A 27,003-nucleotide genomic window follows, 5' to 3' on the forward strand; every position below is an offset into this window, starting at 1 on the left:
TCCCACAAACTTATTTATTCTGATTAGTTCAGAAAATACTGTGCATCAAGCAGCAAGGGAAAAACAGCAAGGTAGATTTACTGCATCATTTTACTTTCTGTCCTCTGCTTCTTGTTTCTTCTTTGGCTGTGCTTTCTCAAGGGGACAAAATTACTACCAAAAGAATAAAAGGAAGTTGTTATGTTTCTTATTCAGCATTACTGGAAACAGATGTCTGTAGTTGTCTGGATGCACTTTTGGTAGTTTTAAAAGTACTTGAAACTTTTTATTTTTTCCCATCATCATCAGTAAATTCACACTTTGCTGGGCCATGGCTTTTGCTTAACATTCAAGAATGATGAACTGTACACCTTTACCTACCTATGTCAATGGGTTTTAAACTAACCTATTATGTTAGCCATGGCAATACAGGCTTTTAAAAGTCATTATTCTAGATTATCTGTTCATAACGAAAACTGTGATATTTAGTTCATTTAAATTTTGGATGTAAACACTTTCTTCTCAGAGGACTTTGAAGATGCTGTGTTAAACATGTAGTACCCTTGGGTGATGAAGTATTTTGCTGCAGTATATGACCCTTATGTGAAAGAATACTAAAGAGATCTTAAACTTTATTTTGACAAGGAAAAAAAAAAAAAAAGAATGAAACATACAATGAAAAGAGATTTATCTTCACACAAACAAACAAACAATACATATACACTACAAAAAAGATATTTTTCTATATTGTGTTTAAAATGTCCTGAAAAAAATACAGCCAAATTACTAGCAGCTACAGTGCATGAGAACAGCTTTAAATCAAATTCTCTACTGTATATCAATTTATATTTACTAGTAACTTCTAACTCACTGTGGATTTTATAGACACTTTTATGATATATTTGCACTGCAACAACAAAATTGTGCTGTTCCTCTACACAATATCTAAGGAAGAAATGAAAGTGATTAATTGGCCCTGTGGCAGAAGACATCACTAATTTATATCTTAGATACCCCATGTGAATCTAATGTATTTTATTTTTCCTGTGGTTGTATTAATCAGTGGAATAGAGCAAGAATCAGGATAAAATGATAAAAAGAGAGCTCAATTTAATGTTTAAATATTTTGCTTTAACTCTGTTATAATGAATGTTCATTATATGTTAAATATTTTATAAATGCTAAAATTGTGAAGAAATTAATTTAAACGTCTTATGTTATGAATCCATATTTTATGCTTGTAGAAAAATGCTCTGCCTGTAATGCAGTAAAACAACTCAAACAATGCCCTATTTGTAAAACTCTCAGGGGTGACCTAAGGTGTGATATAATGCTGCTTTTGGTGTTGATTTATGCTAAAATCACGCTGACTCATCAGCCCCAAAGTTAATAATTCTGATTGTGAGGTGAAGGTGTGTCAAATATAGTAAAATATCCTTATCTAAAAATGTTAAGCTGACAGCTGATCTGGAGACTTATATGTGACAGTCAATCACTTTATAGTATAAAACTCCAGTTCCACTTTCAAATAGCAGGTTCTTCTAACATATCGCTTCTTGGTGTGTGTGTGTGGAAATTCCTCCCTTGCATGGGGACACCCCTCGAGTTACTCTTCAAGGCTGAGTGAAAAAGAGTTGCCCATGGTCGTTGGTATGAGTGAGTAAGATCAATCTCTTCCTAATTATTGTGGGGTTTTGTTGCTGGATTTAATATAATTGCTTTAATACAGTACACTATACTATAGTAATGGGTTCAGTTTCTATACTGTGTAGTAAAAGATTCTAAGATCCTTTTTGCCTAATCATTTATCATAATAATTTTTTTCATTTTTATATAAATACTAATTTTTATATAAATATATCTGGTTTTCCATCCATAATCACGCAGGACAAATTTGTACAAAGGTGCAGTCACTGGATCCAAGGCTCCTCTCTGAGAAGGAGTTTAGAAAGCAATGGGGTCCTTTCTGCACCTCATGAGCTGACAGGAGGGCTTCTCTAATAAGCTTTGTCTGAAGCTTCCACTCCACCTGTGACAGTGCCTCATTTCAAGTGCAACTGGATTTCAGTTCCTATGCTGTATGATATTCAAACAATTTTTTCTGGTTGTTATAGTGAGAAGCTCATTTAACAGTTACAAAAATTGAATACTTTACCTATATGTGTTCATACCCCAAAGTAAGATGTTCTGAAAAATTTTCACATCTAGTTTTTTTTTCCTTCTTTATACTTCACCTCACCTCAGAGAATATTTCTTGTACTTCAGTGTAGAGTTAATTAGATCTGGTCTTACCTTGAAGCAAGAAAATTACTTGCATGTCTACATGCAGGTTTCAGTTGCAGATATCGAGATTCAAAGCACAAATCTGTTACTTTGATGGCATTCTAATTCTCAGGAATGATGACATTAAGTCATAATTGTCAAATCTTGCAAAAATGTTGTGTATTCCATGACTGTGTTTGATACATAGCAAAGATCATGAGGAAAACAAAAGTACTTATTTGATACCTTCTGAGGATGTAGCAGTATGACAATAACCTTTTCTGCCTGGGACCTACTTCTTCGCTAATGGTGTTGGAAATTATGTACTGGAATTCTATCCCAACAGCTCTACATTGCTATAGGAATTTGCCATACAAAAGCATTTCTCAGAAAAACAGTGGATCTAACTTCCCAGCTTCACTCTAATCTAACACTGATGCAAACAACTATGATAACCCAAGGATACAACTGGTTTTAAAATCTTATAGCATTTATGAACTATGAATTTGAAAAGATAATTTCAACATTTCTAAATCAGTGACATGCATTGCTTGTTTCTGAGGTGAAGTGCTCTATAAAATTTTGTAAATAGAGCCTTATGGATGCAAACACCTCTGTTCTTTAAACAGTGATATGAATTTAATCCCTGAAATTTCATATTTCATATCTTGTATTTATTTTACATGGAGAAAAATGCCTCTAACTGCATAATAAAGAAATAAAAATATGCTAATAAGGCTGAAACATTAACAAAGTAAAAACAGTAGAGAATTTTGATTGGAAACTCACTTTATCAAAAAGAAGTATGAAACTGTAAATTTATCATTCTGTGGATAGCATATACTGGAAGCCTGATGATGACATCTTGTTGTTGCTAATGCTCTCAGCTCTCAGTATTCTACTAAAAATGAATTGATTAACTAGGATGTGAACAGAAACACTTCAGCAGATAATTTTATTAGATGACTCATTAGGAAAAGGTTTATTTCTTCTCTTGAAAACAATAATTAATGAGCACTTATTCTATGAAACATTGCAGAATGGCACAATCCATTTACAGAATCATGATCATGCATTAAACTGATACACAGTCTAATTGAAGAAATTTTAAAGAAATATACAGCATTGTAATATGTGCTTAATAGTACACATTTCAATCTCCCAGAAAGTAAGAAAAATCATATTAAAAGAGGTGCCTGTAAAGAGATAACCCAAAAATAAAAACAACACAAAAGTATATGAAAAGACACCAAAGCTGGGAGTAGTGCTTGAAGATCCAAATGGCTCTGTAGGAGCAGAAGAGACAGCAAACCTTGGTAGTGATGATTGGGAGCAATGGCATAGTTACTTACAGAAAGGCTTCTGCAGCTACCTAGGAATGATAGTTTCTGAAACTCTTGCAAAATGAACACAGTCATTTTATTTATTTATTTAGGCTTATTACCTATTTTTTTCTCAATTTTAAATTTTTGTCATCATGTCAAATGGTGGGTAAGAGTGTTCGACTGAGGGACGTGAGTGTAGCAGCCCTGTGAGAGCACAAGAACAGGAAGGAAGGGAGGAGTGGGGTTCCCTCAGAAATACCTCTGCTATTTTGGGGACAATAAATTGTATAACCTCTTTCATCAAATATTGAACAGGCTCCCTTTTAAAAAATAGCCTTTTTTCTGGACACTATTATTCTTATTATAATTTTGTCTGAGACTAAATTTGGCATTGTTTTGTTGTGGGTTTTTTTCTGGTTCTTTTCATAAAAGCAAAACTTTCCTGAAACAAAGGAAGAAAAAGAAAATTCTGTGAATTATTTTGTTGCCTTTTGATTAATTAGAGTCAAAAAACATTTAGACGACAGACGTGAAACACTAGCCATCCCTAAAGTCTAACTATACATATTTGGATACATTAATCTCTGAATAGTTAAAACTTAAATAACTTAAAAAGTAAAACTGCACTTCAAAATAAAATATTATCGCTACAAAAAAAGAAAAAATCCTTTACTACAAAAATCATTGAAGTGTAATATTTCTTAATAGAATTTGTAGTAGCACTATTTTTTAAGAGGTTTCTATACTTTATTAAATAGAGATGGGTTCTTGGGACTGATCCCTTACTGTGCTGTGTTGACATTTACCTCGCTAAAATGTGCTATGTCTCTTACACAAGAAAGAAGTAGCAAAGATCAAAACACTGAAAAAACAAAGCTGCACAGGCTCAGTGTCTGAAGACCACTTTTTTTTTTTTTCCTTGTAATAAACACTTCTACATCATTTACTTATTGTAGAACTTTTATATTTCAAAACCCATATTAATCTTTCAAGTAAAATCTCTGCTTTTGCATGTTCTATGATTTGTTTTATTTTGACATTGGAGTTTGAACAAATGTGCATTAAATATGTATATTGGAAATATCAAGCCCCCTTTTTTTTCTTCAATGTTTAAGGCCAAGCACCATGAATTTTGAATGCATTTAAAGTAAAATTCTGTGCATTTATCAGTTACCTCATATTTAGTGAAAATAATGGAAAAATAGCTCAATCCAGTTGCTAATAATAGGATTTTGGAGAATATTTTCCAGAACATTTTTTTCTTTAGGCATTATTTTGTATTATGCCCATAAAAGTAAAAATTCCCCTTAAAAGTTTAAAATTAGGAGAAAAATACATTTTCACAATGTGAAGACTCATCATAAGAGACATATGGCAATGCTGAAGGAAAGAATACATTTATTGCATATGTGCAACTGTTTAGTGTTGCCTCCTCTAAAATAATCCTTGAACTTTTTCTTTTTTTTCAAATATGCTTTGGCAAACTACTAAAGAATGACATAAGTTCCCAAATTACTGAAATCATTTTCTTAACACCAATTACTGCTTAGATACAAAAATGCATCTTGGACCTACAAAACAATTATTTGGTGATTAGTTAACAGAATAAAAGGAAATGTGCTTTCCTTACTTCATTTAAAGCAAGATGAGAGTTTTGATTCCAGAGTTGATGAGATGGGCTAAGAAATACAGATTGGCTGCAGAGCAGATAAGTTATCCCCATCTCCTTGAAGTCAAGGATTTTGTATTAGTAGGAAGGTACCCTTACAAAAATGCTATTATTCTATGTTGAAAGTGATACGAGCATCTTAGGATAATATAACAAAACAGCCTTGTGTGTCATTCTGTGATACAGTTTTTTGTTGAGGCTGTGCAGTGGGTTAATCACAAACAATGGAAATAGAGTGTAGATACCTCAGAAATCTTGCTCTTATTCTGATGTTTGGAATTCTAACCTTATCTTTCCTTAGGAGTATGAAAAATTGCTTGAGCAGAGTATAAAACTATTTTAGACCTTATAATTATGGAGTTGGGATAGTTAAGTCATTTCAATTTGTTCTATGAGCAGAATTAAAGCAAGACTGGAGGAAAATTCGTAGTAAATAGTCAATGAGCCAAAGAAGAAAACTAGTGGTCAGAACTAATAAACTAACAATCTCATCATTATTTATTTTCATGTTTCCCATTTACACCAGTATGCACTTAGAGACAGGAAAAAAGAAATAGAACAGGTTATAAAAAAACCAGACTTTAAAAATAGTATTTAAAAATAATTTGTTTATTGTCGAGGTAGTAGATGTAATGACACAAGAGGATGGATGACAAAGGTCCCTATTAAAGCAGTTAGAAAAAGTTTATGTACATGATTCTTCCTAACAATGTTTGCATTTAGACTTTTATTCATATTGTCTAACATCAATTTCCTAACATTTAGGCACTTTAATTTAGTCTCTTGCACTCCTCCATGATTAATGAAGAGAGGTAAGTATCTCCAGAGGGTGATTCATTCCATCTGTCTTTGACATTTTTCTGGCTTTTCTCTGACCATGAAGGAAAGCTCAATTGAAAATCATTGTTCGGCTTTTATGTTGGACTAATTGCTGAGCTTTTTCCTTAGATATCTGATTTCCTAAAGGACAAATTATTTGAATGAATTGCAGAGAGCAAATACTCTAAACCAATATTTTTGTAATTTCTGTAATTTTTAAAATTTTTTTAATTTTAAATTTTTTAAATTTTTTTTAATTTTTGTAACTTCTGCTGGTTTTCAACTGATTTTGAAGTATGTTTTAAGACATTGGCTTGACATTTACCTCGCTAAATAATAAATAGCAAAACTATTTCTTTTCACTTTTAACTGCAAGGGTGAAAAAGATGAAGATTCACAGTTGCTCTGAACAATGTCATAAGACTGAATAAGAGTTTTGAGACGGGTGGTAACTTATATCAAGACTAGAGAGAGAGGTAATGGAAGATGATAATTTCTCTTCTTCCACAGACTTTATGGGATAGTTTGCTTTGCACCCAAACTCTTTGACTTAGATAGATTGTCTCTTTCAGGCCTTATCTGGATTTTGGAAGAGCTATAAATTTTAAAGTGCTTTTCTGAGTGATGGGATATTGATGGATATAGCATTTATGGATGGATTTCTGAATTTGAGAGAGCTCTTTATTATAGCAGCCTGCTTAGGTAAAAAGATTATGTTTTGTATTTATGTTTGATTTGAGTACAATTTTAATATTATGAAAGTCCTCCTTCTGACTGGTACACTTAAAATAATGTAAAAATTTAATACCAAGAATAAAATTAGAAAATCCTTCCTCTTTCATAGGCTTTTTTTTTAATTAAATGAGGATTGAATTATACACTAATTGGATTGTTTTGGTCTTATTTTATACTGAACATTTGTTATGCTTAGCATACAGATGCAGGCATCTGAACAGTTGCATATTATTCAAAATATAACAGTACTGTATTTGTAGACATAGGTAGAAAAAAAAAGAAATCACTGACAGGAGGGAGTACCCTCCATGGAGAAATGAAAAACATTTTGGAGCAGTAGCAACTGTTAAAATGGCATCACTTATCCACATGCAACATTTACTCAGAGTTCCCACAGAAAAGTACCTTCCTTTCTTTCTTCATGATTAAAGAAAAAATACAATAGGACATAAATTTCAATTCTTTTGAAAGTTGCATCTGTATATTTTAATTGTGTTGTAGTACACCAAAATAAGCACTAGCTTCAAGATAGGGTATCATCCATTTAAAATAATATCTGATTCTTCTTCTATTTTATGATACTCTAGATGGCAGATTTTATCTCAACAAATATGTATTCATCTGTGTATCAGAGATAAAAGATGAAAGAAATAGTCAATATAGGTAAATTGCAGGCAAATTTCCCATTAGGCTAAGCTACATCCTACAAAACAAGAAAATGTCCATATTTTGTTCTTTATGTCAAGGTTTGTGTTAGCTTTATAACTTAGGACTTTGAAAAGACTAGAGAACAGATTTTATTTTTTCTAGAACTACATGATATATCAAGTAGCTTTTTCAACAAACTTTCTCAGAGATGTTCTAATGTCAAGTGAACTACAACAACTTACAGTGAACCTCTGACACTCTGGAAAAACCATAAATATTGAAAGACACTCTTACATTTACACATTCTCACATTTAAGGAGATATGTAAACTCCAAGATTATTAACCTGAATAAGGAATTAGTCAGCAATTCTGTTGTTTATGTAAGAGCATATGCCTTTAATGTGATTTAAGGATTTTTTTAGGCAGGATCTTTACATTTTGAGATATAACTGGTAGCTAATGTGACATTCCATAGTCATATTAGCTGAGAAAAGTAAAAGAGGAAGAATCTCTTACAAGTCCAAAAGAGTAAAATATTCAGATGTCCTAAGAGAGTTACAAATCTAATTTACATTTTTAGAAATACTTGAAAAATTGTGGGCTCAGATGTGTAATTAAGCCATGGTAAACTGACAAATAAGCACATGTCATAAGAGCCTGGGTAATGTTTTCCTTTGTGGCTTTCATTAACACACTCGCTTTGGGTCTTCAGCAGGCTGAGATTTTCACTGCACCAGAAGAAAAGTTAATACACTGGGATTTCTGAGTCCTAAGTCATATTGCATGCCTCTCCCCACCATTTATGTCATATTTGGAGATATGATCCAGGCTCCTAACTTTGTTAGTAACACTTGAAAATATTGCTGTTTTGTTTGTTGTGGGTTATTTGTTGTTGGTTGGGTTTTTTTTTACTATGTGCTACAACCCTGCTTCATATACTCTCTACCCTGAGAGTAGACCCATAAAACCTACACTGGGGTAAAATGAGATCCAAAGGATGCTGTTATTATCCCTTTCACATTTTCTCTTCCTTAGTTTGTTCTTTTCCATTATTCTCAAATGTACGACTTATAAATATTTTCCTTGGTGTGCACACATAAGGGCACACACAAACCACACTACAGGTTTACAAATGGATTAAAATACCTGTTAGCCAGACAAAATAATTAAATACATCCATCTGGGGTACTTTTTCCTTCCTTTTTTCTGCAGCATTACCCTGACAGAAATGATTTAATGCTACAAATTAACATTTACTGTAATGATCAATAGCAATTGTTTTATTTTTTCTTCCTTTAAAAACTTATTTCCATTATAATTTTACAGCTCATCTTTCCTGGCCTTCTGTTTCCAAAAAGAGCTTACAGCTGCTATGCCTAGCCAGCAAGTCATGTTATTGAATGTCTGTGGAGTGCATCAGCACAAAACATAAATTGAAGATTAGGTAAGAAAGCCTCAATTTTCTATTCAGTCCAGTTTTCATCACTTTCAGAAAGTGTTCTAGGTAAATCTGTTTTTATAGCCCAGAGTTTTGTTCAGTTTTGCCATTATTACTCAGAGTATGATGGTCTGTCTACTGAATGTCAGTTCCCTCTTCAAGGACATAGAACATTCAGATTTGTGTTGCAGACCAAACAGAAGTAAATCAATTAAGGAGGAACATAGGGGGAAAATCAGTATAAAAATCGAGCCACTACACTAATTTCCCCTAATTTTCCCCTATTTTACACTCAGAAACTTTGTGGCTACATTTACACAGATTTCTAAATCACTTATTCCAACACTTGGTACTGCAGAATTACTTTTCTTCTAATTTCCCAAGAAAGAGACTCTCTGTATCAGAGATTATTTTATTTCTTTCACAAGAAATCTGCTACTGCTCTAGTTGAAGATGTTGCCCCAATCCAACAGTACCCTAAGTGAATTCAGAGTAAAGGATATGGTTGAAGAGATTGTTTTATAAGGCCCAGCAGGCACATGAATAATTTAGAATTTATATGGGTGGAATTGCATAACCACCTCCAGTAAATTTTCCCTTTATTCTCCTAAGCCACTAAGATTTTGCTACCACATGCTGTGATTGTATAAGAAGTCTTCCACTTTCCCACTCTCCTAAATATTTCCCATTTTAAGGGGCATGTAATTATATCTGTAGGGAAGAAGACAGGAATACTGGACTTGATTTACTGTGGCTTCTCATTTAATTTAGAATTAAACGGGATTTAGTCAGCAAAACATTAGGCAGAACTGAAATCTTCACTGAAGACTACCTTTTTTGTGTATCTATAGTAACCTAATCTATGGCAAATTGAAAAAGTGGATGTTGTTGAAATTTAGAAAAAAACTTAGAAAATTATTTAGTGTCTTTCTGCTTTTACAGCAACAAGATCTGAAGCCATTTTTCTTCTATGTCATTTATTGAAAAACATAATTTGTCTTTGGCTTTAAAATTTCCTTTTTGAATATTTATTTGCTGCTTTCCTAATCTGGGACCTGGCTGTGGTAGTATCATGAAGCAGAGTGGAATAATCCAGACAAGTGAATTCTAATACCCTGCCCTGTGGGTTTCTGCAGTGAGGCACAGTAATGAGGGTGGATCACACTGTACTGGCTCCCTGAAATAATTGGCATTCAGCACTCATAGCATACTTTGATCACAAAGTAACATGAATTTATTTAGTGTTACAAGGTATAAAGACGCTACTGTCCCCACAGTATTTTTAAGGAGAAACTGTTTAGAGACCATGTCTTAACCCAGAGAAACTATTTGAACTATGTTTGCAGTAGCATTCATTAAGTCATTTCAAAATCAAATTAATTATTTGTTTCAGATCGGATTGTAATTGTGCAAAAGCTGTCAGCCTTTGGGGATAGACCAGGCTTATCAGTGTGTTTTTAAGATACTACTTCTACCAGGATATTTGAATGTCCTGGAGACCACAGAAAGGAAATATATTGTCTGGAAGACACTCCATGTTCACATCTCTTTAAGAGCAGTGTGGACAGGCACAGAAGTTCCTATTCCTCATCTACTTGCTGTCTTTCCCTAACTTCCATGTACAATGTGGTGCTCCCTGTCTCCTTTTTCTCCTGGACAATTTGAATCTCATTCTTCTTCAATGTATTTGCTATTAACATCACTCACCATTGTGAGTGATGGAATGGGTAAAGCCCTTTGATTAGTGATGCTTTCAGTGTTAACATTTCCTGACCACATTTTGTTTGCTCTTTTTTTCAATCAACTCTGTTTCATATCTATCCATTTATCTAAGAACAAGGCATCTTGGCAGTGGAGAAGGGGTTCTTTTAAATCATGCCCAAAAATATTGTTACTTTGCTCCTTTCAAGTCATAAAGCTGCTACATTTGTGTTCAAGAAAGTTGCTTAGATGGATCTGGATGGAGGAGGCTGGATTTTTACAGGTGGCAGTGAGCCTGTGGGTATGGCAGCCTGCATTCCTCATGATCTGTTCACCTGTTCTACTGGTGATGTGCCTGAAATTATTTTCCTCTGCATTTTCACTTTATTTAAGAAGGGATTAAAAAGTGTAAGTCTGTATGTTCTGGGGGCTGAGGTGAATGCAGCACACTATTTTGTTCCAATAAACCAAAATGTCTGGAAGATGAAATATAGCCATACCAGCCTTGACACTGTTTTCTTCTAGATGTTCTGTTTCATTTCATCTCTATTATATTCATCTCTTTATTCCCATAAATGTTATATTTATCTGTCCCTGAGAGCAATTCAGACACATTTCTTAATCACTCAGAAGTTCAAAAATATTATTGATCTCATACAAAAACTCTCCTGAGGCACTGCATGAAACAACCTTCTAAAGTAGGAGATATATAATATTCTTCATGGTGGATGGCAGGTGCTTTGTGGACTTGAATCCACACAAAATATTTAGGAGGGGGATGAATACCTTTCAAAGTAAGTCACCTTCCAGAGAAATTATGAGACAACAAATTCTTTAGCAGAGTCATTAAACATTTATTGGCTTTGCCTTGCAGCATCCATGCAAACACTGTTTTTGGTTTCCTTTCCTGTAGCATTTGCACCCAGCCTTGTTTTGTTCAATAGAACAGACTTTGATCAAATTTATACAAATGCAGGTTAACCTATTTTTTCTTTGAATTTAGCTACTCTCTGCATCTGGTGTATTACAAGATGAATATACGAAACAGTTCTTGCTGTTAAAAATTAAAATAAAATGTACTCAAATGTTTTGAAGGTAAATGGCTTTTATAATATTCCTTCAGCTCACCTTTCAGGGAATTTATGCTACTTTTTTTTCTGCAAAAACCCTGCCTTACTGAATAAGAACAGATGGAAATAATAATGTCTGTTCACCTGTCTTAGGGACCTCTTTTAGGAGGTGATAGGTTATCTATAAGAAATGCATAATAATTTTCCGTGTATATAAATCAGCTTAGAAATAAATATCTAATTTTAAAACTCTTAAAGCAGACAACTCCAATGTTAAAAATGCTTTTACAACTTAAAAAAAAGTCTAAATACTTTGCTAAAGGCCTTACAAAGTATGCTCAATGTGTATACTGAATGTGAATTTATACAATGGATTAAAGCATAATTTAAAACACAGATATCCTTCTGATATTTTAATGGCTCTTGTTACAAGATATTTTCCTATATTATAGCACTTGATCTGATTTATTCAGATCAGATAAATTATTATTGTAAGTTCAATTCACTTTTATAAATTGAAAATGCTTGCATGTTTTTAATAAAGTTAAATTAGTAAGGTAAAATTAGAGCTGAACAAATAATTCATAGCTGTTAATTCGTTTGACAGATTTTGCTTTTTTTTTTTTTTTTTTGTTTGAAGATTATCCGTCCACAGCTAATATAAATTGCACATCATCCATGAATAATTACTGAAATACAGATAAGCCTAGAGCAGTTTTTTAAAACCTTTCATATTTAAAATTCATCATGTGTTGGTTAATTTTGATTACACCTTTGAGTTACCTGCTACTGTCTTTGGGACATGCTTTGCAAAAACATTTGTTTGGCTATTGCTAAATCGTAAATCTCATGTTAAGGGATCAAAAGCAGAATTACACTTTGCCTGCTTATGCTACTCCAGTTTCAAATGAGTGGTGACAGTCATGTTGAAGTGAATGCATACAAGACAACATGGAAAAACATTGTTTTAAATCTTCTTCTGATTATTATGAAGTGGTTGTTATTAGCTATCTGCTTTATTTGAAAATTATTTTTTACCCCATGCCAATAACAAGAATTTTTTTTTTAAATGCTCCTATTGAAGCAACCATGAAAGCAATAGACTTTCATAGAATTAAGGTTTTGGGAATTGTTAAAACTGACAATTTTTTCTTCATGAGTTACTTATTTTTCTATACAGTTGCAATCACACCTTTCTAAACAGAATATTTTCTGTAACATCATGACCAAATTTTGCTATTGTTCTTTTTTGTTACAATTTAATAACTTTTAAAGCATTTTAGACCTTATTGTTTTGAGCCTCAGATCAACACCACCAGAGAGATTTGGTTTTCTTTGTGGCAAACCACACCAGTATGACTGATCCCAAAGAATAATAGCCATTGTGTTTTTGCTGGGATAGTTTTCAGCTGGATCTGTTCCCTAATTCACTGGATAGAGAGTTGCAGTACAGAGAGCAGAAAAAGCAGGGGTGGGAAGGAATGACTGTCAGTGAAAGATGAGGCAGACTGCTTCTTTTATTTAACAGCCTGCTTCGCACCAGTCATTCTCTGGGCCTCAGTATCTAGTTAAGAATGTTTCCTTTTCAAGCAAATGGATTTTACTTACAGTACGATTTAAGTCTTGTAAGTCTTGGTATGGACTTCATATGAGAAAACAAAACCATTGTAAATGATCTGAGTACCCAGCCATTGAAAATTAGAGCAGATTAAGTCATCCCATATTTATTAATCAGTTTAGTCTCCTCTAGATGAGAATTAAAAGCTTAGTGACTTGTCTCACATGCCAACTATCACTTTTGAAGCTTATGTTTGTAAAATAATAATACCTTCACTTCCTGCACTTTTTGGCATAGTTGCAAGAGATCAGGCTTTGGAGCCTCTAATAGTGTAGACACAAAGGCTGTGACGCATATTTGCAGCTGTAGTAACTTGCTTATCCAAAGGACTTTGGAGGTGGAAACAAAAATATAAAGGGGCTGGTGTCTCTGTGACTACCAGTGTCCCCAGGGGTCATGTTCAGTGGTTAATGAGGTATTTTGTTGCCAATGGCTCCAGCGAGAATCTAGTCTATAAAAGATGCATTAGCAACAACAATGAATTATAAATTACAATTAATTTTCCACTTTTGTTTGGTTTTATTTTAGAGCAATTTTAAGTTGGTGTCTGTTTACATTTCAAGCTAATTACTGACTAACACATTGCTTTAATTGCAGCATTTTGGAAGCAGCATAATAGTTTAAGTCATTGTTTTGTTTAAAATAACCCTGAAATAATGAAATTTGGTCTCAAAAGAGTAATGCTGAAATTGATGGAGAATTAGAAGAGGTGAGTATCTTGTATGAAACTAGAAATGTTATGCAGGTTGTTATGCAGTGGACCTGGTTACACATTAGAAGACCAATGAATACTTACTCAACTTCCTTATATGTCAAAAAGCAAAGAAGGACTTGGGTAGTGTACTTAAACAATAGATTTTTGGATAGGTAAAATGAAGTTTAATTCAGCATATCGGATGTTAATTATTTTTGGCTACAAAACATAAAACTGATGAAAATGTTTTTTCTATTTACTAACAGGTTCTACCTGAGCTTTTTAAATCTTAAAGTTGATATTTTGATGATATTTCTATTGCTATTTCTTCTCAATTTATATTTTCCTGTATAGTTGTCATAACATTCTTCTGCAGTCTATATAAAACTAGTTACATTTTTTTTAAAAGGAAAAAATTTACACTAGAATATACTGCATCTAAAAAATTTCAAAGGGAAAATTCTGGATTTCTGCTCAAATTGATAAAGAAAGAGCAGAGTTAAGTTACGGGTTGTGTATTCCTTTTGAGGAAATACATAAATGCAGATATAGTGCCCAGACAAGGGCCTTTACTGTCAGTTTCCTATCTCTTTATCTAACCTAATTAACCAGTAACTGTTTCTCCTAAAGAGAACTTGAAAAAAAGGAGTGCAAATTCAATGATAATGGGAAAATTTCACCTGAAGGAGATGAAAGAGTAGGGAGATACACTCCAAATTCCTCTGTTCAAATCAGTTGCCTAGCAACGGAGTAGTATCTTCATTGGAGTGAAAGAACAGAAGTTTTAATTATTTTAAATTGATTTTCTTTCCGGGAGATTATAAGCCCTATTTTAGCAAAAATAAATCTCAGGACCTTCTTCTCACCTTATGAAACTCTTGGGGTTTTAGCTTATCTAGGTACCTTTTGGGAGTCCTAATTGCTGTCAGCGAGTCACAAAGCTTGTTCAAGATAATGGGTTTGTCAAACAGTTTCAGGCTGGATGAGAGGAACATATAAGTCTTCTTATGTATCAAAGATAGCTGGAAGTAATAACATAATCATCCAAGACAAACAGCGAATCAGAGTTAGTTTGAACACAGGCTTTGGACATATGAATTGATTAATTAATTTTAGTTCCAGTTGTCCTAATTTTTTAACATAGTGAGCCTATGACAAACACAAGAAGTTATGTCACACTAGGGTCAATGAGAGCTAAGCATCCTGTTTTTAAAAGCCCATTTCTTAGTAAATGGCCAGAACGAATCTCATCCTTCTCAATGCACTGCCTGTTTAGTTTTATGCAGCTGGCATAGTGTAATCTGTGTAATATTTAATGCTCTAAATATTGCTTCTCTATATATCTATGAGCCTGATTAAGTGTCATACTTAGCTGTTTGCAGACATTAGGCATTTGAACTGCAAAAAGATGCACTTTAGATATCAGATGCTGGGAAAGACCAGAAGTAATTGCAAATGGCAGTGTTTGGAGGTGCAATTTGTTGGGTAAACAGTTCTCTGCCTTGCAGATTGTGAAGCAAAGAAATTATCTTTTATTTCAGTCACAATTGGGAAAAGAGTAATTGGGTTCCTATTCCTGTTGGATATAAACAAACATACGTATGCAGGGAATACATCTTTGGTGTGTAATACAGTCATTCTCCCAGCAGAAACAATCCTTGCTGCCAGCTGTTCAGACCATCTTGGTAATCTATCTATAAAGCTGCCGCCAACTGAGGATTTTTTCCTTGCCTGCTGACTTTTACTATTCACATCTCTTTCCAAACCCCTTAATGGCAAACCTTTAACACTCTACTACGCTTCATTTTCCAAGATTGTTGCTTTCAAGGCCCTACACTGAATAGACCTTATTACACTCACTTAGGTAAGCAAGCATTGCTTATCTTGAATAAAGCTTGAAGAGTCTGGCTGGAAGAGAACAGCGGGTTTGGGGTTTTTTTCTACAGCCAGTTTTACTGTTGTGCATTACGTAGTCTTCTCTGACCCTTTTTCATTAGCATCTAGATCTAATTTCTCATTAGATCTATTTCTCCTGAGAGATAGCTTTGAGTCTTTCTGTAGCCTGAATTAAGGGCAGACACAAGTATTCATTTCACTCACACATTAAGTTCCTATTACACAGGAACACATGATATGTAACCTCAACAGTGACTGACACATTCAATGCTCTGCCATATATGTGTATTTGTGTATTTACTTATTTATCAATAATATCAATATCTTGCTCCTTCATAGTTTTGCTCCCTGGAACATAGCAGAAACTTGCCTATATATAGTTTCAAGCTCCATCAGACAGAAAATTCAATACTCTAATGCAAACATTACACCATAATCTTTTTCTGTTTCCTGATATTGCTATAACTGCTGCAGAAATACAAGTAATTGAGCCAGAGAACTTTATTGATTTGTTGAGGGAACCACAGAATTTTACTTGGTCATGAGATTGCACCCTTTACAAACAGGGTTTAGCATTGCAGTTATTCACTTCCTATTAAAAAGCCTCGCATGGGCTCCAAAATCTGTTCACACATGTGATATCAAACCAGTAATTATATGACATAAATATTTTGGTTGGTTGGTTGTTTTTAAAAATGAATTTTACAACTGAAAATCTCAGGTAGTAAGTTATATTCCTCTTCATTTCCTTGTTTCTGAATGTACTTCCTCTCTTTTCTGGTTTTTAATTTCTTGTCTTTTCTTCTCCACACCATGCCAGAAGTGCTTATATCTGATAGCACAGCATATTGCTTCAATCAAAACAAGTTGGTTTTTTTTCATAATTTTTACCCTTTTAACACAAGAAATAGTAATCACTTTTATGGCCTCCTACAAGAATGTAATTGATTTAATGATGCTAATTGTTAGGTTGTTATATCAGAAAGGTCATTTGGTTTGTGGACTTTTCTCCCTAGTTTCCCTTTAAAGACAATTTCTCACTTACTTTTAGTATTGGGACTACAGAAGCATATTTAATTTTATGCCAGTTAGCTATTTACTGAGTGATAATTGCGGGGAAAAAAAAGAAGAAGTGTGTATAAAAATAATGTCAATTTCTTACTCTTATCCAGGAACCTTTATCAGTTAACTAGTCTCATATTAATACCTTTCTCCTAATATTCAGTAAAAAGTATTGCAAGCATCATGTACATCTTGTGACAGTGACCTCTTTGAAATTTTCAGACAATTATAAGAGTCTGCAGACTGAAGTATCTGCGTATCTTGTTTGGGATATAAAAATGTAAGAGTACCCTATCTACTTTTTATGTTCTCTCGGCATCAGGTGGTCACTGCTGTTGGTTTTCTAGCTGCTTTCTTAGGTTAAGTAGGCTTTAAATCCTGTCAACCTTAGCTGAACTTATTTTTGCACTAGGTGAATATTCAGAGCTATACCTTTGCTATCAGCATGTATTTTCCCTGTACATAAAACCTGCATTTAATTAAAAAAAAAATTAGGGTTCACATATGAGGAACCGAAACAGACCTTTTTTTAAATAGCTTTTTTTAAGTGACTGGAGAAGAGGAAATATCATACTACTTTTTAATAAGTTTAAAAAGGAGGATCCTGTGAACTGCTTATCAGTCATCCTAATCTCAGTGCCCAGTGAGAACATGGAGCAGATCCTCCTGGAAGATATGTCAAAACACATGGAAGAAAGGGAGGTGGTTAGTGGCAGCCAACATGGCTACACCAGAGAAAATGGTGACCTATTAATCTGGTGGCCTTCTACAGTAAAGTGACTACATCAAAGCGAAGAGTCACCTGGACTTCTGTAAGGCCTTTGATATAATCTCCCGCAGCATTCTTGCCACTAAATTGGAGAGCTGTTGGTTTAATGGATGAATTGTTAGGTGAGTAAGGAGATGGCTGGATGGCCACAGGCAAAGAGTTATAGTCAATGACTCAATGTTGAAGCCAAAACATATAAGGAGTGGTGTCTTTCAAGGGTGCTGAACTGATACTACTTATTAGGATACTACTTATTCAGCAGTAGACAGAGGGATTAAGTGCACTCGGCAAGTTTGCTGATGACACCAAGCTGAGTGGCGCAGTTCATTCACTTAAGGGAAAGGATACCAGAGGGATCTTGACATGTTTGAGAAATGAGTCTGTCTGAAATCTCATGGAGTTCAGCAAGGCCAAGTGCAAGATCCTGCACCTAGTCTGGGCCAGTGTCCAATACTAATACAGACTGGAGAATGAATGGATTGGTAGTAAGCCTACAGAGAAAAACTTGGGGATACTGATGGATGAGTCAAAAATGTGCATTTGCAGCCCAGGAAGCCAATTGTTTCATGGGCTGCATCATGAGAAGAGTGACCAGCAGGTCAAGGCAGCTGATTTTATCCCCTATGTTTCATTTGGTGAGTCCCCACATGGAGTACTGTTTTCACTCTGGCTCCTAATGGGCCTATTCTAATGAGTCATAGGAGGGCCACAAAAGTGTTCAGAGAGCTGGAACACTTTTCCAATTAGAAATGCAGAAGAGACGGAGATGCCTGGAGAGGATTCTGGAGTAAGCTTGTTGCAACCTTTCAGCGCTTAGAGCAGTTTTCTAAGTCTGCAGTGGCAGAACAAGGGACAATGGTTTTAAACTAAAAGAGAGTAGATATTGTTTGGACATATGAAAAATTATTACAATGAGCATTAGTGAGATGATGGAATAGGTTGCCCAGAGATGTCGTGGGTGTCCCTTCATTTGAAGTGTTCCAGATCATGTTGGGTGGGGCTTTGAACAGTAACTTCCCGTGTCCCTCTAGCTCAGCAGCAACTTACAATAGGAAAATGGATTTTGATAGTAAAGAGTAACAATTGCCAAAATTCAGTTCTGAAGGTTCAAAGTAAATTGCAAAAGGTAGGTTGACAACAGAGGTTGCAGGTATCAGAATTAGTAAAGGGAATCATAAATCTGGAAGCCATTACCACAAAAAAAAAACATACAGCAATGTAGTATTTTCTGTACTTTTCAACATGGATGCATTTTGCAGGCTTTTTATTTTGTTATTGCTGCTTACTCAGCTATCTTTATACTCCCAGCTATGATACAGTTTTGTTTCTAACCTGCACCCCACGCATGAATCCTACAGGTTATTATTTAGACTAGTGTTTGTATTTTGAGGAGGAGAGACAGAGTACAGTCATTCAAAGTCGAACAAAGACTGGGATACAGCAGAAAACACTGAAAGAAACTGGTTGATTCAACCTAAAGATGTCTTCTACCTTTCAAGAGTTATATCTTAAATCAATCCCCTTCTCACTCTTCAAAGGGTGCAATGAACATTTTTTTTTTTCCACATGATGTCCATAGCCATATTTCCCTAAAGTCATCATGGAAATAGCTACTTTTTAGAGGTTTTAGACTTAATAATGGCTCTGGGTTTGAGTATTTTTGCATCTGATTTTTTTTCAACACTCACATGTTTCTCTGTCTTCTCTCTCCTTTCCTTGCACAGTTTTGAATGTTGGCCATTCAAAGAAAACACTGCGGTCCAGACCAGCCATCATGTTTGAGCTCTGAATGAAAAATCTTATGTAGTTCCATGTAAAATTATCACATATTTTTAAGAATTATGCACATATTATATTATTCAGAAACATTTGATGATGTGAACCCAAGGAGTCTCCTCCCTCAAGTCCACAGTTCCAGAACTGCTCTACTGATCATGTAGGTTAGATGATATCAGGTGACAAGCTATGGTGGGGATAAATAACTGGAAATCCAATGTGATCTCAGTCTACACATTCCAAGCATTTAATCAGGGAGCCTGGAATGAAAAGAGACTCTCAAAGGATGGGAAAGAAACATATTAATTGCTGAAGTTGCAATTCAGAGAAATAGGGGATTTTTTAATATTCTTCTTCATTAGAACTTTAAAGCTGAGCCAAGAGCCATTGTATTCCAGTAAACACAATATCTGGATTAGATAGTTAGCAGATACTTAATTAGAAAGAAGCATTAATTTTGAGCAACTGCGATGAGTCAGCTGCCTGTACATTGCAGCACTTTAAAAGTAATCCAGGTTCTGAATCAATAGCTAACAGTTCAGGAACTTTCTGCATATAGCCATATAAATATAAATAGATATATGTGTGTGTGTGGATTTGTATATATGTATATGTATGTAATCTGAGTTAAATGTTACTTGGAGGAATTTGTACTCTCATAGTCTTGGCCTTCATAGAGGTTCATGAATCACAAATTTGCTTGAGAATTAATCTTGCAATAGTGAGTGAAAAGAAAATAGACAAGCAGGGAAATCTCAGACTAAATGAAACTGGCATTACAAACCATAAACTAGTTCATCTCCATGATAGAAAATAGAAGTAATCTCACATCAGGCTCATATGAATAATTAATTCACCTTTCATTCAAGAACACACTCTGAACTAAAAATATATGTGAAGTGGTATGCTACCTCTACTTAAAACCACTTTTTTTGTTGGCATGATTTAACTACTGAACTGAAGTCTAAACAGAGAGAATGCCTCTACTATTAATCTTTAATAAGCCATGCCAAATAGGAGAGCTGTAATTCAACAGGCTACAGCAAATAATTCCACATAATTTTGGATGTTATATAACCTTAATTTACTGAGAAAACACTGTCAATACAAAAGGCAGACTGTTAGTACTGTATACAAGGATGCTAGTTTAGACAAGTTGCAACTAAAATTTGACTAATGCTGGCAAAGAAACTCACTTCCGTTGCCAAAAGTAATATTTTTTTCTGTGTTGCAGCACTTCAATACAATGAAACAAACCAGTTACATGTAACTTAGGTTCATGATCCCTTTATGACACTATGTATTGCAATGGCCTCAATATAATCAGATCTGCTTTTATAAACATTGTACAAAACCACTCCTTCCATTAATCATAGACACAAGTAATAATTTGTGTTAATTTTCAACTTGCCACAAAGAAACTGTGACCTAAAGTAATCAAAGTGAAAAAAGATCCACCCAAATGCAAGAAATATTAATTTTTATAGATACATTAATAAAATAAACACATAACCATGCTTTCTGTATTGAAAACATATAACAAATATATAACAAATATAACTTTACTTATTTGCTCTTAGTTAGTAGACACCAGAAATGTATGGGTAGAAAAATAATAGAGCACAGTCTATTCAATTATGATCAGATACTTCTTTGCCTATATTATGTTTATATATTTGCCTATATATATTTCTAAAAAAATATCTTAATATATTATAACAAAAAGGAATTATTCATGACAGCTAATGCATGAAGACAGGAAGGAGAGTACTAAAGTGAAGATACTAGGCACAACTGTCATTTTAGTTAATTTGTTCAGTTAAGACATTGCATTGGGCAGAAGGTTTGGATTCAGGAGCCCTATCACTGCTTTCCTCTGTAATTTGGGCAAATCACTTATTTTGTATGCATGTTTGATTTTTCAGGTCTTTTAGCGCAAATCAATTGTTGTTTGACATTTGCATAGCTCATTAATACAGAAGAAAGACATATCTCTTCATCTAGATAGATTCCAAATGTTAATCACAGCAGATTTTAATCTTATTTTGCTGTTTTTTAAACTCTAGCTCATTTCTCTGAAGCATCTGAAGATGAAAAAGGTTTGGTCTAACAATTTCTTTCCCTTCAAACTGATTATTCAATTTGTTCCAGCAAAGTTACTGCCAGGGCCTTCTGTAGGCAGCAATAATTGAAAGTAAACATTGAACACGAACTAAAATAAAAAAAAATAAAAAATGGCACAAAACCAATATACTTACTGCAAACAAATAACTACAGCCTTGAATTTATCTTTGTACACCCTTTACTGTTATTGTATGGTATGTTTTTTTTCATTTCTTCTTCAAATAATAGAACTATTTTTATGCAAAACTGCACTGAAATGTATCCTCCCTGAATTAAAAAAAACATCGTTTTGAGAGCACATTCTATAGGCAGGTTTGAACCCCCAAAATTTGTATTATTTATGTTATGCTGATTCTCTTATGTGATATTACCAAAGATGGAAAATAAGAAAAAAAATCTGCCTATCAGAATCTGAAATCTCTATATAAAAAACCTAAACTTCAGAGCTTTCAAATGTTTTTCTGAGTTCCCTGCCCTTCTCTTCCCATTATTTATATGGAACATTTTGAAGTATATTTAATGCCAGAACATAGAGCTGTAATGCAGCCATACAACGTGAGAGAATGTATGCTTTAATAAACTTAGTGAAAAATATATTGGATAACAAAATAGGTGTGATGATATTAATTTGAAGCATGACTTAAAAATCTGCAGTTCTGTGTGTGTAATAAACCCAGGTTTCCATGACAAAAGGCTGAAGATAAGCTCTAGTAGAATATATTCTTACCTGTAGGAATTCATTGCATGCTCTTGTAAAAAGTCCTTTTCTAGCTCTCTCTGGTAGGCTTCATTAGGTGCTGGAAGGCTGCTATAAGAACTCCCCAGAGACTTCTCTACTTCAGTCTTAGCAACCCAATTCTCTTAGCCTGTCTTCACAGGACAGGTGCTCCTGGGATCATCTTGGTGGTTCTCCTCTTGACTTGTTTCAAAAGGTCCAAATCCTTCCACTCAAGGCCCCAGATTTGGACACAGGATTCAGGGTGGAGTTGCATCAGAGCAGAGCCGAGGGAGAGAATAGCCCTGGGAACTGAAGAATAAAGAAATACCACCTCAGGGATATGCAGAGACGTAAGAAATTCATAAAAAGACATGTCTTCTTCCTCATCTTTACCAATAAGTTGAGGATTTTTCTGTGATTGATGTGTAGCAGATTGTGAATATTTCGCATCATATGTAGCTTGATAGAAAAAGAAAGAACCAAACACACCCTAAGTGAACCCAAAACCCTGTCCCAGGAATGAGCACCACAAGGCTACAAAGGACTGTGCTGACCTGCCAGACTTTACTCCTGGAATGCTGTGCTGTCCCCTGTGAGACAGGGAAGCTGTACAAGGAACCACTATGGTAACTGGTGCAAACTTCTTTTTAGGCAGAATGAATGAAAATAAAAAAAAATCGCTAAATCAAGGAAACTGCCATCTGTTTGTCTTGAAGGTTTTCTCTACTCCTGATCAGAGTTTTTAGTGGGAAAACAAGTCCTTGTACATCATCTAAGCTTTACAGACAATATAGAACACTCAAATGTTTGTAAAACATTACACTCATGCATGAGTGCTAAGTACTGATAGATTGGTATTCTGTTACAGTATTTCAATGTCTTATGGTTGTAGCAAAAGGTGAAAACTACCACAAGTGAAATTGATGTGCTTTTAGAGCAAAGATATAAAGGAAGAAAAGAAATTAGCCTATTTTGAATTTTCCATAAAATCACTAGGCAGTAACTGTGAGAATATTCTTTAATGACTTTACCACAGGCTACAAGAAACATTTTTAGTATCTCCAATACATTTGAAATAAATGTAAGGCTTTTTATTTAAACTAATATAAACATAGAGCTTTAAATTCAAATTCATTTAATTTCAGATAGATATCTTGATTCTGTGACAGTGTTATGCCACCTGTCATTGGCAAATGTATTAGTTACAATATATTAGCATAATGAAAAGGTGATCTCTGTCTCATGAAACGGACAACCCATACCTTTTTCTTTACATTCAGTACTCCCATTGACTACTCTGTAGCCTTTGGGGTCCTTACATTGTTTTCATCAGAAAACATGATACTGTTCTCTCCTCAGTTTAAGCACAATGTGGTAAAATCTGATTTTGTTTCTTCTTGCAAGATTTCCATTCCCTCTGTTTAGATATTAATCTGTAGTGGTGATATAAACATGGACTCAGACTCACAAACCAGGTTCACTTAGGATGCTTCTATTCCTTTCCTGTGCATGTCCACTCCCATATCCTGCTCTACTTTCATCCTTTTCCTGACAGGTTCTTTTTCATTAAAAAGAGGTTCACGCCTTCTCTTGTCTTTAGGATCCATTGTAGCTCTACTGCTGTTCAGTCTCTCTCAGCATCATTTCCACATTTACCAAATTTTTATTCATCTTTCTTCTTCCAGTATTTTATGCTGGTTATAAATACCTTTCCTATTACCTAAAGTCCATTGTATACTATAATTAGCTATGGGTTTTAGCCCCATATTCTTCAAATTTTTAGTTATAAGAACAACCTTATTGAACTTATAGGGATCATGTTGATTTTAAAAATGTTTATCATGATTTTTGAGAGTATCCAGTTTCTTAGTTTGCTTTTCATTGTAAAAACATACAATGGATGATATTCCAAATATATCACCTTTTTCAAATCTTAAAGAGAAGGTCATTATACTTCTGAAGAAAAAAATATGCAAGAACAATCTTATGAATCTTGGTCACTTTTATTTAAAAGACAATAAAATGTATCCTAAGCTTGCAGTAATTATCTATTACTTTTGTTTTCCCCATTTTACATTATTTTTCTTCATTTTTGTTCAAATGTTTGCTGTTTTGTTCTTTTTCTTTGATTGTTATCTTTTCAGATATCATCTTATGATGCATAATAGACACCCTACAGAGATCACTTAGAAACACAACACAATCATTAATACAGTTAGTGAGATGGATTGAAAGGTAGAATGTCTTTTCATTTATGCTCTGTATTCAAACAGATAGCAAGCATCATCATGAAGATCTTGATGGTGATAAATGAAAACTAAGGGGTTTTTTCTAGCTATCTTATTTTGATTGAAAGATAACAAACCAATTCCTATACCTAATAGATGGATTTATGCAAACATAGGGATACCAATACAGGCAAAAAAAAGGAAACCAGAAATATGGTAAAGTACTCAGGAAAAAGAAAACCAAGAAAATTAAAACTCAAGCAATCAATCTACACTGAAAATTCTGCCCCAGGCAATGACTGTGTTCACAGACTGTGAACCTCTAGTTTTCTCTCAAAACAACCCCATATAGTGTATGGATAAGTACTTTGAAATTAAAAAGCAGTGTTTTTCCCAGAATCTTTGAAGAGGTGAGAGTGATTCTAGAACAATTCAGAGAGAAAATAAGAAATGTTAAGACACAAATAACTAGTCAGGAATTATTGACTACTAACTCTATGTGGTATAACTTTATAGAGAGTAGTACACCTTGGATAGTTACTAGATCTGATAAAAGTAAGAATGCATTATCATCTATCAAATTTCAAGGGAAAAAAAAACAATGTATAACATAGCATAACAAAATAACACAAAAAAAATCAATATAAAACAGGTTTCAGAGAAGAAAATTATAAGAAAAAGTATAAAAGAATAATTATAAAAAGAGAAGCAAAAACTTGAAAGAAATGCACTGAATGTATCAGAGTTAGTCACCACTTGTGGGTTAACACCAGCTGGCAGCTATGCACCATGCAGTTGTCTGCTTACCACTGCCTCACCCCATGGAGATGAAGAGGAGAACCAGAAGGGCAAAAATAAGAAAACTCATAGGTTGAGATAAAGACAGAGTAGTATGTAATGCAAAAGGTCTCACACACAAGCAAACAAAACAGGGAATTCATTCACCACTTCCCAAGGGCAGGCAGGCATTCAGGCATCCGCAGGAAGGCAAGGAGCCATCATGGTGGCTTAAGAAGGCAGGCACTGTAACTGCCAACATCCCTCCTCTTCCCCCTAGCTTTTATTGCTGAGCATGATGCCATATGGTAGAGAATATCCCTTGGGTCAGGTGGGGACTGCTGTCCCAGCTGTGCCCCCTCCCAAATTCTTGTGCACCCTCAGCCTCCTCGCTGGTGGAGTGGTGCGTGGAGCAGAAAAGGCCTTGGTGATGTGTATGCACTGCTCAGCAGCAACCAAAACACCCCAGTGTTATCAACACAAATACAAACCAGAGTCCCATAGCTACTATGAGGAAAATTAATTCTGTCCCAGCCCAAACCAGTCTGTCATCTTATAACAGTCACATAAAATTAAGAAGGAATATTTACTGTTTTCAGAAAAAATAAAAGAGCATGCTAAATTAAAAGAGGAAAAAAGTAATACTTATCAAGGCTGTTATTGGCAGAGGGGTAAAAGTAGAGTCACTCTCAGTAAATATGCTCAAACTCCATGAAAAAAAAAAGAGAACATAGAAGGGTAGTTACGTAATGACACTTCATTATGTTTTCAACGCCAACATTTAAACAGGAGCACAAAGTACCAAATGCTGGGACCAGATGGTATCCTTACCCAGTCCAACACAGCTCCTGGTGGATTTATCAGAGCTCAGTCAATGAATGCTCCATTCCAGAGCAGTGCTAAATATCACATTTTGAACTACTAACCTGTCTCATGTTTAAGCAAGATGAGGAACCTACTCACACTATTCATTTCAGAGTATTACTACAGCAACCATTTAGGCAAAGGTATGTCTTGGGAAAGGCAAACATAAAACAAGAGACAACAAAATTCAAATTCTGATTAACAAGTTAGTTATAAAAACTGTAAAATCCATACAGACAAACCTCTGGGGTAGCATGGATGGATTACCATAATGTTTTTCACTCCAGCATCTGTTTGGCAATCTTGAAAATTCTGAGATTGTAAACTGTTGTGAATAAAACAGCAATTTTTAGTCTTTTATTAATCATTACCAAGGACTGATATTTAGCTATTCTTAATAACAGCTGGAGATCTTTTATTAAACTCTTTCCCATTTATTCTTCAGTATTTGCATTTTGATTACATGGGCGAGGTCTGAAATACTTGCAAAGCAAGATTAGGAGGACATGACCAAGCCACAAGAAGCAATGGCCTGAGGAAATGACAAATCATGATCCAGAACTATATTGTTAGTGTATTGTTGATAAGACAAACAAAAATGGATTTAAATCTACGAGTCAAAAAGTCTCAACTACATAAAACTAAACCCATCACAGAAATTTCAATTATTTGTGAAAAAGACATGAAGCAAGATATAAATAAAATAGGATGGTAAGCAGAATGTGATAAGGTATATCATTGGTATCTGTTCAGTGTTGATGAAGAACAGGCAAAAAAACCATTGAACCACGGAATATTTTGGGTGGGAAGTTTAAATGTAATCTACTCCA

Source organism: Vidua macroura, chromosome 5 (assembly GCF_024509145.1).
Source record: "Vidua macroura isolate BioBank_ID:100142 chromosome 5, ASM2450914v1, whole genome shotgun sequence".
Classification (NCBI taxonomy): Eukaryota; Metazoa; Chordata; class Aves; order Passeriformes; family Viduidae; genus Vidua; species Vidua macroura.